General features: G+C 30.4%; 1 long non-coding RNA gene and 1 pseudogene across 2 annotated transcripts; one reads left to right on the top strand and one right to left on the bottom strand.

The window, feature by feature from the left end:
* Positions 1-4,568: 4,568 nt before the first annotated feature.
* Positions 4,569-14,151, top strand: LOC111242502. 2 transcript variants are annotated; one of them, XR_002669591.1, is made up of 5 exons: positions 4,569-4,679; positions 4,785-4,842; positions 4,947-5,100; positions 5,175-5,309; positions 14,062-14,151. It is a non-coding gene; the product is annotated as an uncharacterized LOC111242502 (long non-coding RNA). The 2 variants fall into 2 exon arrangements; XR_002669592.1 differs by lacking the exon at positions 14,062-14,151 and adding an exon at positions 9,729-9,763.
* On the bottom strand, positions 11,613-12,806 carry LOC106773184 (annotated as a pseudogene).
* Positions 14,152-15,014: the final 863 nt, after the last annotated feature.

Raw genomic sequence — 15,014 nt, 5'->3', positions numbered from 1 at the left:
ATTCACAAAAACCACACACCTTAAACATATAATAAGAGACATATAAAATTTTATCTGAAGTTAAACTCTGACATTTTCGCTAAGTTGTATTATTTATTTGCTCAACAAGCAGTACCTCAGAACAATCTCTTCCAACGACCACATAGCTCGTTCATTTCTTAAAATAAGTAATATTCATAATTTTATAATTTTAATTACAAGTTTATTGAAGATAGAAATAATTTTAAACTTGACTTAAATAAGGAAAGAAACCTACATGAATGAAGGAACTGCTTTTGAACAGACAACACGCGAATAAAAAAGTTACTTTTGAATGAAAGGAAAAAGAAAAACGAGTGAAGAAGTTGTTTAGAAAAAACACACATGATATGTTATGTTATGCAAGCCAGTTGGTGATTGACCCGCACAAACTACAGGTTATGCAAAACAGATCAAGTTAAAATACTCCATCTACGGTCACCTTTTCTTATAGGCATGCAGATCGGTCCGTGTAGCCAATTTGTATTATCATCTCTATCTATCGTTGAAGAAAGAAATGTCTTTGATGCACAGTAACCAACAATGTTTGAAGCAATTGTTTTTTCTCAATACATCTACAAGATCATCTCTTTAGTGGAAGAAATCATTACGCTTTTGCACCAAACTACCTATAACAGTTAAATATGTTAACATAGTTACATGGGTAAGTAGTTATAATTATGTTGCATAGTTTTGATGAATCTCACCTATACAACACATTTAATGGAGTCATTCCAATGGTGTAATATGCTATGTTGTTCCACATCTAATTCATTGAGAATTGAGAAAGTTGAAGAAACAGTTATAAATTTGTCTTAATGAAGTCTTTTTATTATATATCTGAATACAATAATCCTGATAGATCTAACTAATGTTTAAGTAAGACATGTTTTATTATAACAAAATACTCATTCATTCAATTCTCTCAGCTGCATTATTATTATTTGGTTTAAACCTCTTTTTGGTCCCTAAGTTATAAGCAGATGTTCAATTTAGTACCCATTTTTAAAAATGTAAATCTTTGGTCCTTAAGTTATAAAAAATGTATCAAATGAATCCTTTTTTGACTTGAAATACTGTTTTTGGTTGTTTCTTAACAACTGCTAGATCTTTAGATTGTTCTGATTTGTTTCTTAATAATAACATCACTTTAGATTGCTCTTTGTACTTTGACCATGAACATCAAAAAAGGACTCATTTGATACATTTTTTATAACTTAGGAACCAAAGGTTTACATTTTTAAAAGTGGGAACTAAACTAAACATCCACTCATAATTTAGGGATCAAAAAGAGGTTTAAACCTTATTATTTTCAAGGTTACAAATCTTTTAAACAAGCTGAATATGATGACCCTAAAAGTATTAGCATAAAAAAGAGAACCCTATTAGATTAATTGTTAACACAATCATTTATTACAAAGGGATAAAATGCATCGATAAAAAAAAAATTATGAAATTTGAGTATTTTAGAAATTTGAGTCATATTACGTATACAAAATTATGAAGTTAGAAAACAATAATTTAGTTTTACATAGTTTGTCTCGCACTCATGGTAACATCCTTAACAGTACTCTGAGTTATAAACTTACCTTAGACTTATGAATAATGCATATATTCTGTTATCATATTAAAAAATGAAATTAATTTTAATTCAATTTTATAAATTTCATTTTAAAATAATTATATCTGTTATATAGTACAATACATAATCATAATTTTATTATGTAATACTTTAAAATTGTAATAATATTTCATTTGAAGTATGTTATTAAATATATAAAAGCGTTAACACTTGCTCTTTTTTTTTTAAGGGGAGAAACAAGCTAGTTCAAGATAAAGTTACAAAAATTAGATAATAATAAAATATTATAATTACGAAAAACTAAAGTGGTTATGGGCAAGAAACTTTGTTTACAATATTTAATATAATTTATTATTTTTTAATACAACTTGAAGTTTTTATTATAATAAATTATATAAGGAATATTGAAAAAAATAAAAATAATATATAAAAAATTATTTTTTAAAGTCATCCATGTATTTCTTAAAATTGAAGAAAATTTGCATAGCATTTTAACTATGGAGGAGTTACTTAAAAAAATTTAATTATTTGAAAGTGTCACGTTGGAACCAACAGACATTTATTAATCCTTGTTGTGATAATATTATCTAAAGTTAGGAGGTCTTTTTAATATAATAAATATTAATGTACAATGAAAATAAATGTAGAGTTTGTGAACTATAATTTAATATTTATTTTAATTATTGATTCATGTTAGAACGAGATGTGTGTTGTTTTTATTTTTGATGTTTATTAGTATCGGAAGGAGTGGGTAGGTGAATAAATAACGCACTAACAAGGATTTTAGAATAAATTAGACGTTTAATGATTGATTAGTTTGTTGAGTGTGTACAAGGTGCCTGATGTATAGCAATATTTTAAAACGACTTGGGAAGTGTTGTAATGAGTCTTCATAAAATAAAATGAGGGCAACTAAAGCAACCACTTGAACAAAGCTTTTAAGAGCATTCAAAACAGAAGAAAATAAAATAATAGCCTTCTTCCTCCAATCACTCGCTTCACTTTAAACGAAAAGAAAAGAAAAGAAAAGAAAAGGTAATTTTTAATCATTACTGCCATTCTTTTATAGATTATTAAATGTGAAAGGTAATGCAGAGAGAATATCTTTTGGATTACAATAAAACATGTTGTCCTTAAACATTAGATATATATCTATCAGGATCTTCTATTCATTTTCTTTTATGAAGACTCATTACAACACTTCCCAAGTCGTTTTAAAATATTGCTGTATATCAGGCACCTTCCACCCCCACTCAACAAACTAATCAATCATTAAACGTCTAATTTATTCTGAAATCCTTGTTAGTGCATTATCCATTCACCTACATAATCCTTCAAAGACTAATAAACATAAAATAAAAACACCAACAGACATCTCATTATAACATGACAACAGGGAAGGTAGAGTTCCATTACTCTACAATATATTTTCATTATCACTTTAATTTAATATCTAAAAAATTTTCTTTAATTTTTAAGGCATTTTTCATCTTATTATATTTTTATTTATACATTTGTTCTTTGTACCATTCAAGCATGTCTTAAATATTAAAAAGAAGTTATTAAAGATTATAATATCTTTTAGATTATAATAAAACATGTACTCCTTAAAGATTAGATAGATATCTATCTTCCATTCATTTTATTTTATTACAACACTTCCCAAGTCCTTTTAAAATATTGCTATACATGAAAGCACCTTCCACCCACTCAACAAACTAATAAACATAAAAAATAAAAACAACAGACATCTCATTCTAACATGAATCAATAATTAAAATAAATATTAAATTATTACAGTTTACATAAATTCAAAATCTAAGTCAATAGATGATTTTATATATATATATATATATATATATATATATATATATATATATATATATATAATCAGTTTTATCTTTAATCAATAGATGATCTCCAATAGACATTAATAAGTGGTTCAATAGTGACTTGATAGCAAAGTAAGAAAACACAAATTTTATTAGGATAAACTCTAACTCAACTCTTATATCATATTAAGAAGTGAACTTTAAATCTAATTCAACCTTATCAAACCGACTTGTGAGATTAAACTTACACTCACTTTAAATTGATATTATCTAATCGATGTGAAATTTCCAATATTTCTCATTGTTTGGTATAACCCTCTCAAAATAAAGATTTTAAATTGACAAAAATTAAGTTGATTAATAAGTTAGTTACGTGGTTCTAAATTGTGATTGCATTATAGAAATTGTGGTTGCAGGTATTGTCGCAAATAAAGTGAACAAAATGTACAAATAGAATTAACTTTGTTAAACAAAATTATAATTCAACTATTCGAACTGTTTATATAATAATATACTTCATTTATTTTAACTATAAGTTATGGTCCAATTTAATCTTGACAGTCTTATGTAATAACAATTGAATTTTTAATAATTAAATTAATATAACATACAATTCAAACCAGATTTTTTTTTTCATTATTATATATTTTTTATGCAATGGAATTTGATATTAATTATAAATTGTAGAGGGAGAATAAAAGAGAATTATTGTATAGCCAATACATATGTAAAGACACAAATTTTGAATGCAATAAACTTATTTATAATAATTAATTTAAGAATTCGCTTGAAGATGAAAATATTAGATGAGTGAGACATCTGTCTCTCTCTTTTATATATATTCAATTTGATGCTTACATCTAAAATTTTAGGAAAATGATATTTTAACACCATTTTTTGACACTATTTTGACATTGTAAACGTGTCAAAATGTGGTTGAATGATTTCAAATTAAAAAAACTGACACAAGGACATATTTGGAAGAGAAAACCAAAGTTTTTCTTTTTAATTTGAAATCTCCAACCACATTTTAATACGTGTGCAGTGTCAAATTGATGTAAAAAAAAATGGTGTTAAAATATCATTTTGAAAAATTTTAAATGCATTTGGTATATTTTGAAGGATAGTGTAGTGTTATTTATCTACCATTCTCAGTGCTCTCTTTAAAGGTTTATTCAGAGTCTCTGACTGTGTGGTGAAGTAAACACTGATGATAACTTGATACTTTCTTTCCATTTGAAGTTCAGGTTTCTCTCTGTCTTAATCATCTTCCTCATTTCTTGTTCTAAATAACTAATTATTTACGCAAAACCAAAATATTTTCTCGTCTTTCTCATATGCTTCTCTTGCAGTATTGCTCGGTCTCACGACTTGGAAACAGTGGCTACTAAAGGCAAATCACAAGTTAAGGTAATCGAATTCCAATAACAGACCTGTTTTGTAGCTTTTATATATATCAATCCATCGATCTATAATATACCGACTATTGCTTAGAATTTTTTGGATGTTTGAAGTGTAAGCAGCAGTAAGTTGTAAAGGAGGGGAATATTGAGTAAGAGAAAGAGAATGCAAGGGTGGAGCAGAGACGTATAAAGGAGAAAAGAAATGGAAAATGGTTGATGGTGATGAATCAAAGGTTTCTTATTCTCAGTCTTTCTAATACTCAAGGTTAGATCGTTCACACTACTCTTACTTCACCTCTTTCAATGGATCCATTGCTCAAATCATTAACTTTTACACAGCAGCAGCAGCAGTTCTAAAGGACAGGAATATTCAGAAAGGGAAAGAAAACACAAAAAGGGAAAAGAAATGGAAAATGGAACGGTAGATGGTCATCAATAACAGCTTTCTTATTCTTACTTTGTCTCACACTCAAGGTTAGGTTTTTATATTACCACTTATACCCTATATATTTCTTTTAATGGATCCATTGCTCAAATAANACAACCTGTTTTTAGCTGAATTATAATGCCGGTTAGTGTAAAATTTAGTTTATATGAAATAATAATAATCATTTTATCATTTCATATTTTGAAGTATAATATTAAACATAAAATAGAATATTAAATCATTTTAACATCTAATAAATAGAAAAATTATTTTTATTATCAAACCAAATCAATATTAATATAACAATAATATAATAATAATAATAATAAAATGATAATGACGATGATGTTAGAAAAGTTAAATATCGTAATTCAAATGAAAAAGAATACATATTCTATAGATTTTTTACCTATTAATATACAAATAGAAAAGAAGGAGTCTATTCATTTAGATTACTTTTTTTTAAAAGTTAAAACATTATATTAAAAAATTTCACCTACCCAAAACAAACCCACTGCTTTGGTCGTATTTTCCCAATTTCAACTTCTTCTTTTTTTAATTTGTTTATTGATTATAAGATGATTATCTATCTCAACCAAAAAATACTTTATATCAATGTGTATATATATATAAGTTAGAGGTGACGGGGAAAAAATAGTTACAATCATTAGTGAAACTTTGAAGTATAATATTTTTGTGATGTAAAACTTTAGTAGTGTTCATATAATATTATGTTATGAATTAATATCTGATACATTCCCACTGTTATATTCATATTTCAAATAACAGAAAAATTAATACACAATATATTAGCATATTTCAATAACTCGAATTTTTCAATAATTGAAATTTTTCATTTATTTTACAACATTAGATAATACAACTCAATGTCCATATGTGAACACCTAATCTACATAACTTATAAAATACACCTAATCATGAAATTTTCATGAACAAAAAGACTACAGTGATATGAAGAACACCAAACAAACAAAGCAATTCTATTAACAACATCACTCACTTTTATGAAAATGTTAATTTCTTTTCCTAGATTATATTTTTTCACTTTTTACCTTATAAAAGTAACATGTCTTTTGTCAACATCATCTTCGGTGCACCATTTAAAATAATTATACTNAATCAAAGCTTCACTTCCACTTTAATATTTACAATAATGAGAAGAAAACATGACCTTGTAGTGAGATGCAAACCACAACAATAAAAACTAATCATAACAAAAAATTCCATAAGTCTAATATTGTAACCCCAAAAGTGTTTGTCATCATTCTTAATAGTTTTAGTAATTCTCAACCTAACAAAATCTCCACAGTTAGAAGTGAGTGCTCCACTGAATTGCCAATAACCATCACTATAAAAGGAAAAGCTCTAATTTTGCATCTCTCAAGAATTAAATCAACAAAATGAAGACAAATTACCCTTTGACATAACTCACTATGTAAAAACGGTGCAATACAACCTTTATGGATTGGAGAACATCATATTTTCTCTCCTAAAAGGATATTAAACACAAATTATGTTTTTTCTTCTCCAATTGCTTTCCAAATTTAACATTTTTGCCACTTCTTCATTTCACAATGATAAATCATCNCTATTTAAACGACATTTACTCAATCAAAATAAAAGGAAATAAATTGAATCNTTTTAAAAAATAAGATGACTAAATCAAATAAAAAAATATAAAGGGAATAAATTGAACTAATTTAAAAGAAATCAGATGATCAAATCAATAATTAATCTTAATAACTAATCTTAACTCAATATTAAGGTGAGTCAATATAAAAGTTATACAGTATCTCATCTATCACATTTGTACTANCTTTTTTATTAACTTTTACAAGTAACTTGAAAAAACATATTGAAACCTTTTTCACCATGAAAAGATCACCCTTAACCATTTGATCACCTCTCATGAAAAGTTTGAAAAATGTTTTCAATCTATATTTGGCTCCTAGAGAGTTAACTTATTTTTTCAATTACTTGATCCAAACTTCTTTCAATTTCAGTGTGAACAATAACTGACACCCATTACATATTACGTTACGTTTACACTCAATTGGTACAATTTCTAGCAAGCCTGTAACCTACTACCATTCAAACTACTTTGCACCACACCCTTACCAGGCTGGGTTTTTTCCTCTATCCACTTACCTTCTATGCTTGATTATTAGGCTAAGGATTCTATGCATGTTGTTGGATTCATGCATCAATACTCTCCTTTTTCTTAGATTTTCTTTGGTTGCAACAATAGGATTTAAAAATACNCTCCATGTTAAATATTGAGTTGAAGGTAAAGCCTTCACTTTCCAAATAAACTATAAAGTTTAAAATCTTCTGTTATGCAAGTGTTTTCGAAGCTTTTTTATATGCTAATTTTATAGAGTATTGTTCCATCTCTTCATCTTTCCATAGCCACTCGATCTCCTTTTGAAAGTTTAATGTATTTTGTGTTAAGTGTCACATTAGTGTTATGACTTGAGATTTTTCTCATTCAAACCATTCTCGCCCTCATTCTATTATCCATTCCCACCTATTTTGTATCCATTCACCTGACTTCTCCTAATGTAGCTTGCTTTAGTTTTGCATTTGAGTATAGTCTAGGGTATCTATACATGAGTGGAGTATTTCCAATCCATTTGTCTTCCCAAAACCTTATCCTTGAGCCTGAGCCTATTTTCCAACTAATATTCTCATCAACTTCCTTCTCCACCTTCCCCACATATCTTTCGTAAGTCCCTCCACCACCATGATTCATACTTGGGATTAGTTCTACCATTTAAATTCCAGCAATACCTATACTTAGACTCTAAAATTTCCATCCATAGAACTTCTACTTTTGTTCCCAATCTCCACTTCCATTTACCTATTAGAGTTGTATTGAAGAGTTTAATGTCTTTAATTCCAAGCCCACCCTAATCTTTCATTTTGCATAAGCTCCCATTTCATTCAGACTATCTTTCTAAGTCATGTCCCCACCCCCATAAATTTCTTTGGCTACGGTAGTTGGTGCTTTAAAGATTGGTAGGTAATCTAATGGTAGGGATGTTATAACTGATTTTATAAGATCTATTCTTCCTGTTAAAGATAAGAATATGCCTTTCCATCTTGATAATCTTTTCCTAATTTTGGAGAGCACATTCCGCCAGAAATCCTTTTTCCTAGGATTTCCAGCCATAGGCAAACCTAAAAATATAAGAATGGGATATTCATAATTGTACATCACAAGATTTATGAATACCTTTTCAATTTAAAGTCCTTAACGCTCAACCCACCTATTTTACTTTTTGATAAAGTTAACCTTAAAACAGAGGCAACTTCAAAGCATCTAAGTATACATTTTACTATTGTTGGATTTTAACGTATAAGAGACAAAAGAATAAAAAGAAAACTGATATCTTTTATTGAACATAAACAATAAATATTTATATTACATAATTTGTAACTAACTTTCAAAAATATATACTAAATTAATTAATTAAAATAATGTATAAAATCCTCCTATTAATCCTCCAAAGAAATAAGAGAGGAATATATTTTTATTTAATCGCTTTAACTCTTTCAATCACATGTTGTTTGAGTCACAAAATTTCAATACTCCTACTTGACTCAAAGTCAACATACTTTAAGTTTTTTCATCCTTAACCGTATCATCTAAAGTTCCTCCACTTTTGGAATTCTCGATCACTTCTGGTTTCTTTATCTTTTCAAGAACTACATCTAACTCTGAGTTGTGAGTGTCTTTCACCTTTTCAGTATTCCTTTGTTGCTCCGCAATTTCAGCTTTTGTTTCGGTAAGAGTTGTCTTAGGATGCTTTTCTTCCTCTAATTTTTCTAGTTTAATTTGACTTTCACCAACTTTAACACCCACTAGCTTTACTTTCTTGCCATTCAGAGATGAAGTTCTTTTAGGTCCTCCGACATTCGTAATAAGTGCAGCTTGTTTGTTACTCTCCAAGATTTGTCTTTTGGAAAAGGCAACCTCGTTTGTTTTCCATATTTCAAAGTTGCGCATACAAGTGATTCCTCTTCAAATTCAGGCAGCCTTTGTACATATTATCTTCAACCTTGTGCACAACAAATTGCTCTTTATCAATCAAATTCAAGACAAAGCTCTTGCCTTTCATTTGAACTCTGAATAATTCTTTATTATCTAAATCTTTAATCATGTAGCCTTTATCTTCAAATAGAACTTTATATGCTTTCTCTAGAAGTTGGCCAACACTCAACAAGTTTTGATCAATTTCAGGAACCTATAGAACATCAGTAATTAATACCTGTGCAACCTTTGATCGTGATGGTTCCTTTACCCTTCATTGCTATTTTTGCTCTGTTTCCAATTCTGACACTTGTGTTGTAGGTTGCATCAAGATCTTTGAATAATTCTTGATCGTAAGTCATGTGGTTCGTGCAACCCCTATCAATTAACCAACTTTTTGTTGATCTTGCAGTAGCAAAGCAAGAAACAACAAAAAGTTCTCCTTCTTCACCCTCTTCAACCGCAACTTGTACATTCTCTTGTTTTTTCTGATGACTTGCATATTTTCTCCACATGCCCTAATTGTCCACATTTATGGCATTTCACATCTGGTCTCCACCAACACTTTGTATGTGGATGATTATTTTTCTTACAAAAAGGACATGATGGAAAAACATTAGAGGATTTGTTATCATTTTTGTGGCTGAAACATCCTGACCTTTTTTTTTTCCAGCAATTTAGCTACCAAAGCCCCTTCAATATGACCTTCTTCTATCATGAGTCTTCTTTGTTCTGGAGCCTGAAGTGCTGCCAAAAGTTCTGCTAAGGTAATAGTAGAAAGATCTTTTGAGCTCTCCAAGGAAGTTAATGTGGCTTCATATCTTTCTGGAATTGTTACAAGTATTTTTTGAACAATTCGAGAATCAGGAATCTCAGTGCCTAGAAGACGTGTTTTGTTTACAATGCCGAGAAGCTTGTCCGCATAATCTTTGATTGTCTCTGAATCTTTCATCCTCTGCATCTCAAGTTCTCAAACTAGATTCAAAGCTTGCATTCCTTTGACTCTCACATTGCCTTCATACTCTTCCTTCAAAAACTTCCAGATTTCATGTGTCGTTTTCAACGTCATTATTCTGTTGAAAATGACTGGAGATACAGCTGTGAACAAAATTGATTTGGCTTTGGACTTTCGAAGCCTGCTTGCTTTATGAATTTTCATTTGAGAATCGTAGGATTATCTGGCAAGGGAGCCACTTCGTAGTCTTGTTCTAGATATGCTTCCATTTTGACAGCCCACATTTGATAGTTTTGTCCATCAAATACAGGTATAGAAACAGTAATAAACGTTGTATCATAGATCCCATAAGATCCTTTTTGCTATGATACCAATTGATGGGTTTTAACGTATAAGAGACAAAAGAATGAAAGGGAAACTGATATCTTTTATTGAGCATAAGTGATAAATATTTATACATAATTTGTAATTGACTTTTAAAAATATATGTTAAACTAATTAATTAAAATAATGTATAAAAATGGATATATTTCTTTTTTGACAAGATATTCTGCATGTCCTGTTTGATTTTGCATTCGCTCTTATTCAAATTACGAGAGCAAATGGAAAAGAAATGGGGATTGTGATGGAAAGATACAAAGGGAAAAGAAAGAGAGCAAAGAACATTGTGCGAATTACGAGAGAAGAAAATGAGAAAGGAACATATACACAGATAAGTTTAAAAGACAACTTACAACAATTAATGATTATTTTGAATATGTTGATCAAAAGTCCTAAATGATAATAATAATTTAATACTGGAAAATGACATTGCGTCAATGGTTCCCAATAAACCAATGTTGAAAGATGTCATAATTGACATATTTGGTACTAGTGTACATTAACAAGATGCATAATACTGATGTTTAATACTAAAATAATTAATGATGAGAGAGTTTGTTATTATAGTAAGAGAAAAAGGATGAAGAAATCTACCATGGATGAACGTGAGAAAATCTGAATGCTCAAGTTCCTTTTTGAACAAACTTTCAAAATCTTTTAATGAGATTTCTCTCATCCAATTATAAACAAAGACTTCAAAATAAAATTATCCATGTAAATTATAATTTAGGCTAGAGTCTAATCTCGTTCAAGTAATAATACCATCTCTTTGATGGCTTTTGGAGGTGTCAATGATAATTTTTAGGGAGTTGTTCGCTCCATCTCCCCCATTTACTCTTTTTACCTCCCCATCTTTTTCTAAATTTTTTTCAATTACAAAAATATTTTTTTTTTCACCTTTTTAACCTTTTTACATTTTTAACGTTATTTACCAAATTCTATATATTCACTTTTACTCTCCTCTTCTTCCCACTTCCTTCATCCTTCACACTGTTTTCTCTCAGTAATCCAAACTTCACTTTTGTTCTGAGTGGTGGTGGGGTGCGGTGTGTTATTACTATTCGTGGTGCGGTGTCTCTTCCTGTACGTGGTGATTCGTTTTACTTGTGCAAATCTTCCTTCTTCTACCTGCTGTGTGTTTGTCGCTGCTGTGTGCTTGTCGCTGCGTGTCTATGCAAAAAGACGAAAACCGCTCATGCAGAACGGATGCCGCACATCCGTGTCAGGGCAAATGGATCCAGGCCTAATATTTTTTTTTTAATTTTTTTAGTCCCACACGGATGTGCGACAAATGAAACCTTCCATCCGCCACAAACACCAAAACGCTTTCACCAACGCCACAACCAAGCGAATTCGCCACAACCAAGCGGTGCAACCCAGAACCTCACCCGCGGAGAGCGGCTTCGACTGAGGAACCAAAACCCTAACTCCTCCAATTGGGGCTTCGCAGTGCGAATCGCTGAGGCGAATTGAATTGTCCCAGCAACAACGAGTGTTTGGGGACGGGATTCAAGGTTCAACCTGACGGTGTCGAGGAAGTAGGGGACGTCAATTTTGATATCGACGAAAACGTAGAGGCAGGGGATCGTAGTGGCGTCGATGGGGACGAGGCAGTTGTGTCGGTAGTGGATGAGGAGGTCGGCACCGAGGGCGACGGCGGCGAAGTCGTCGACGCAGCAGGCTCCGTAGGTTACGTCGCCGAGGATGTAGCAATGGGTAACGGCGGCAAAGAGGGAAAAAGAGTATATAAGGAGGCCCTCGGGAAACTGGAGGGCGACACGCTTGGCGCCCGAGGAGAGCACGCGCCAAACGGACTTGTGAATCTCGAAGTTGTAGTTGGAGGGGAGGACGGAGATGGCGGCGTTGAGAAGCGGATCGTTGAGGATTGAATCTGGAATTTGACTTTTTACGAAATGCTTTGGCCTTGGCTTTGGGTTTGGGTTTGTAGCATTGTTGGATTGGAGAGGAGATGAAGAATAGGGAAGAAGGAGCATCTCTGTTTCTGCTTTGCTTTGCTCTGACTCCATTGCAATCCTTTCTCTGTTCTTCTTCCGCTCTCACACCAAATCTTTTTAAATATGTAATTATTCTGTTCTTCACTCATCTAGGATTAAATTTAATTACCTCCTTAATTCACTTAATTATTTCACTAAATTACACTATATCTTTTTCAATTAAGATTTTTAAAATTTTGGTTTCTTTTTTAATTGCATCGTTTTATCTGACTATTGCTATTGCTATTTTATTAAAGGTGAATCAAACATAAGAAATTTAGTTAAAATATGTTTGGCTAAATTGTATTATAAAGATTTTAAAAATCTTATAAAATTTTAATTCTAATATAAACTTTTACAAGGATAATAGAAAAATAGAAAGATAAAAAGAGGAAGGGGGAAGTGGAGGGAACAAATGGGGAAGGTGGAGGAAGCTAACACCCTAATTTTTAGTCTCTTAAAGGACTTTATTGCATGCTCTCAATACCCTTTCTCACTTTCAAAGACTTGCACTTGCCAAATTGAGAATAATTGATGTTCTTTGTAACCTATCTTCTTAAGGAAAGTTTCTACCGTTATAATGAGCAGTTTATTTTAACTGTGTTATCGTTTATATATATTATGGGTGGAAACTCATTCTCCACGTACTTCCTCTAAATGAATTTCTTATTAATTATTAGTTATTGCTCAAAATTTTATTAATTTTTATTAAAATTTAATGTATCAAAATTAATACAATATTTTTTATAATTAAATCTTAATTTTAAGAAGAAAAAAAAATATGTTAAATTTGTTTTACGAAATATGTTTTCTAAGATACATTTTTAAAATCTGCTATAGAAAATAAAAGATAACGAGTTTTTAAAATATAATACCTTTTTATATAAGAAACAATTAGAACATATTTTTCTCTGATACAAATCACATTTAAATTAATTATTTTTTGTATTTATATCATTAATAGTATATAGGTCTACTGCTGTTCCACCAATGTATCCGTGTGTACTTTTGTGTGTCCATCGACGGTACAATTCATACTTAAAAATATAATTCATTCTTATGGGCTGAAAAGTTATTGAAGTGTAACAATTACCATTAAAGAAAATAAGAGGAAATCCATAATATACAAAGAAATATGTACATATGCAGTTCACACTTTCTACATGAAGTAGTCTCACTGTGCTTGTTATTTTGTTTCTCGATACTTCCACAATTCATATATAACATATAGTAGTTAGACAAACAACGAATAATAAGATAAAATATGTTAGTGCAACTAGAATAATTTAATACAGATATAAATTATCTAAAAAATTTAACACATATATAAATGATTTTGATATTTATTAAATGTTATCTTTCTTTTTTCTTTAGTTACTGATTATATGTTTCCATTACGTTTTTGTTGATAAAAGGATGTAGTCCCACCTTGTAGAAGATAACCAGGCTTTAAGATGGGTTGGTCTAAAGTTGTAGTAGAAGTGATTAGTTTTGTATGGAGACACAGTGTTCGACACATGACTTACATTGTCCGTTATAAGCAAAGTGTTGATGAACTTAAGGATAGTGTTAAGGATCTTGAAAATGAAAATGACAAGATAGATCATCAATGTGATGAGGCTGATAAAAATCTAAAACACATTGAAGCTAAGGTTACTGAATGGAATCGAAAAGTGAGTGAAATTAATATTACAGTGGAGGAGTTTGAGAACGATGATGGCCATGAAAGAGCTCGATCACTTAGTTGTTATGTTTTTCCATACTTGTGGAATAGACACAGGTTAGGAAGAAAAGCAAAGAAGATGGAAGTGGGTGTTAAAAAGCTAATTAATGAGTCTCCTGGGTTAGATGAAATTTCCTATAAGGAAAATGTAACATCTAATGATGCCACATTGTCTAATTCTGGCTTTGAACAATTTGGTTCTACAAAATCCACAATGGAAAAAGTAATGAGAGAACTTGAAAATTCAAGTGTGAGAATGATTGGATTGTATGGGGAAGGTGGTGTGGGTAAGACCGCTTTAATCAAAGAAATTGCAAGGATAGCTAAAGACAAGAAGTTGTTTAACGTGGTGGTTAAAGTAGAAATAACAGCTAATCCCAATCTGCAAAGCATCCAGGAAGAAATTGCTTACGTGTTTGGATTGCAATTGGAAGGGGAAGGTGAAAATGTGAGAGCTGATTGTCTACGGAGGAGGTTGAAGAAAGAAAAAGGAAACACCCTTTTAATCTTGGATGACCTTTGGCATAAACTAGATCTGAACAAGTTAGGGATTCCACTTGATGATAATGATGACAGTGATGATTTAAGTAATGATATGAGGGATCTTAATGATAAATTTCTGGAAAATAACAAGGATCTTAATCA

The sequence above is a fragment of the Vigna radiata genome, chromosome 9, assembly GCF_000741045.1.
Source record: "Vigna radiata var. radiata cultivar VC1973A chromosome 9, Vradiata_ver6, whole genome shotgun sequence".
NCBI classification, from domain to species: domain Eukaryota; kingdom Viridiplantae; phylum Streptophyta; class Magnoliopsida; order Fabales; family Fabaceae; genus Vigna; species Vigna radiata.
The sequence above is the reverse complement of the archived record's forward strand: the minus strand, read 5'-3'. Positions and strand labels throughout refer to the sequence as shown.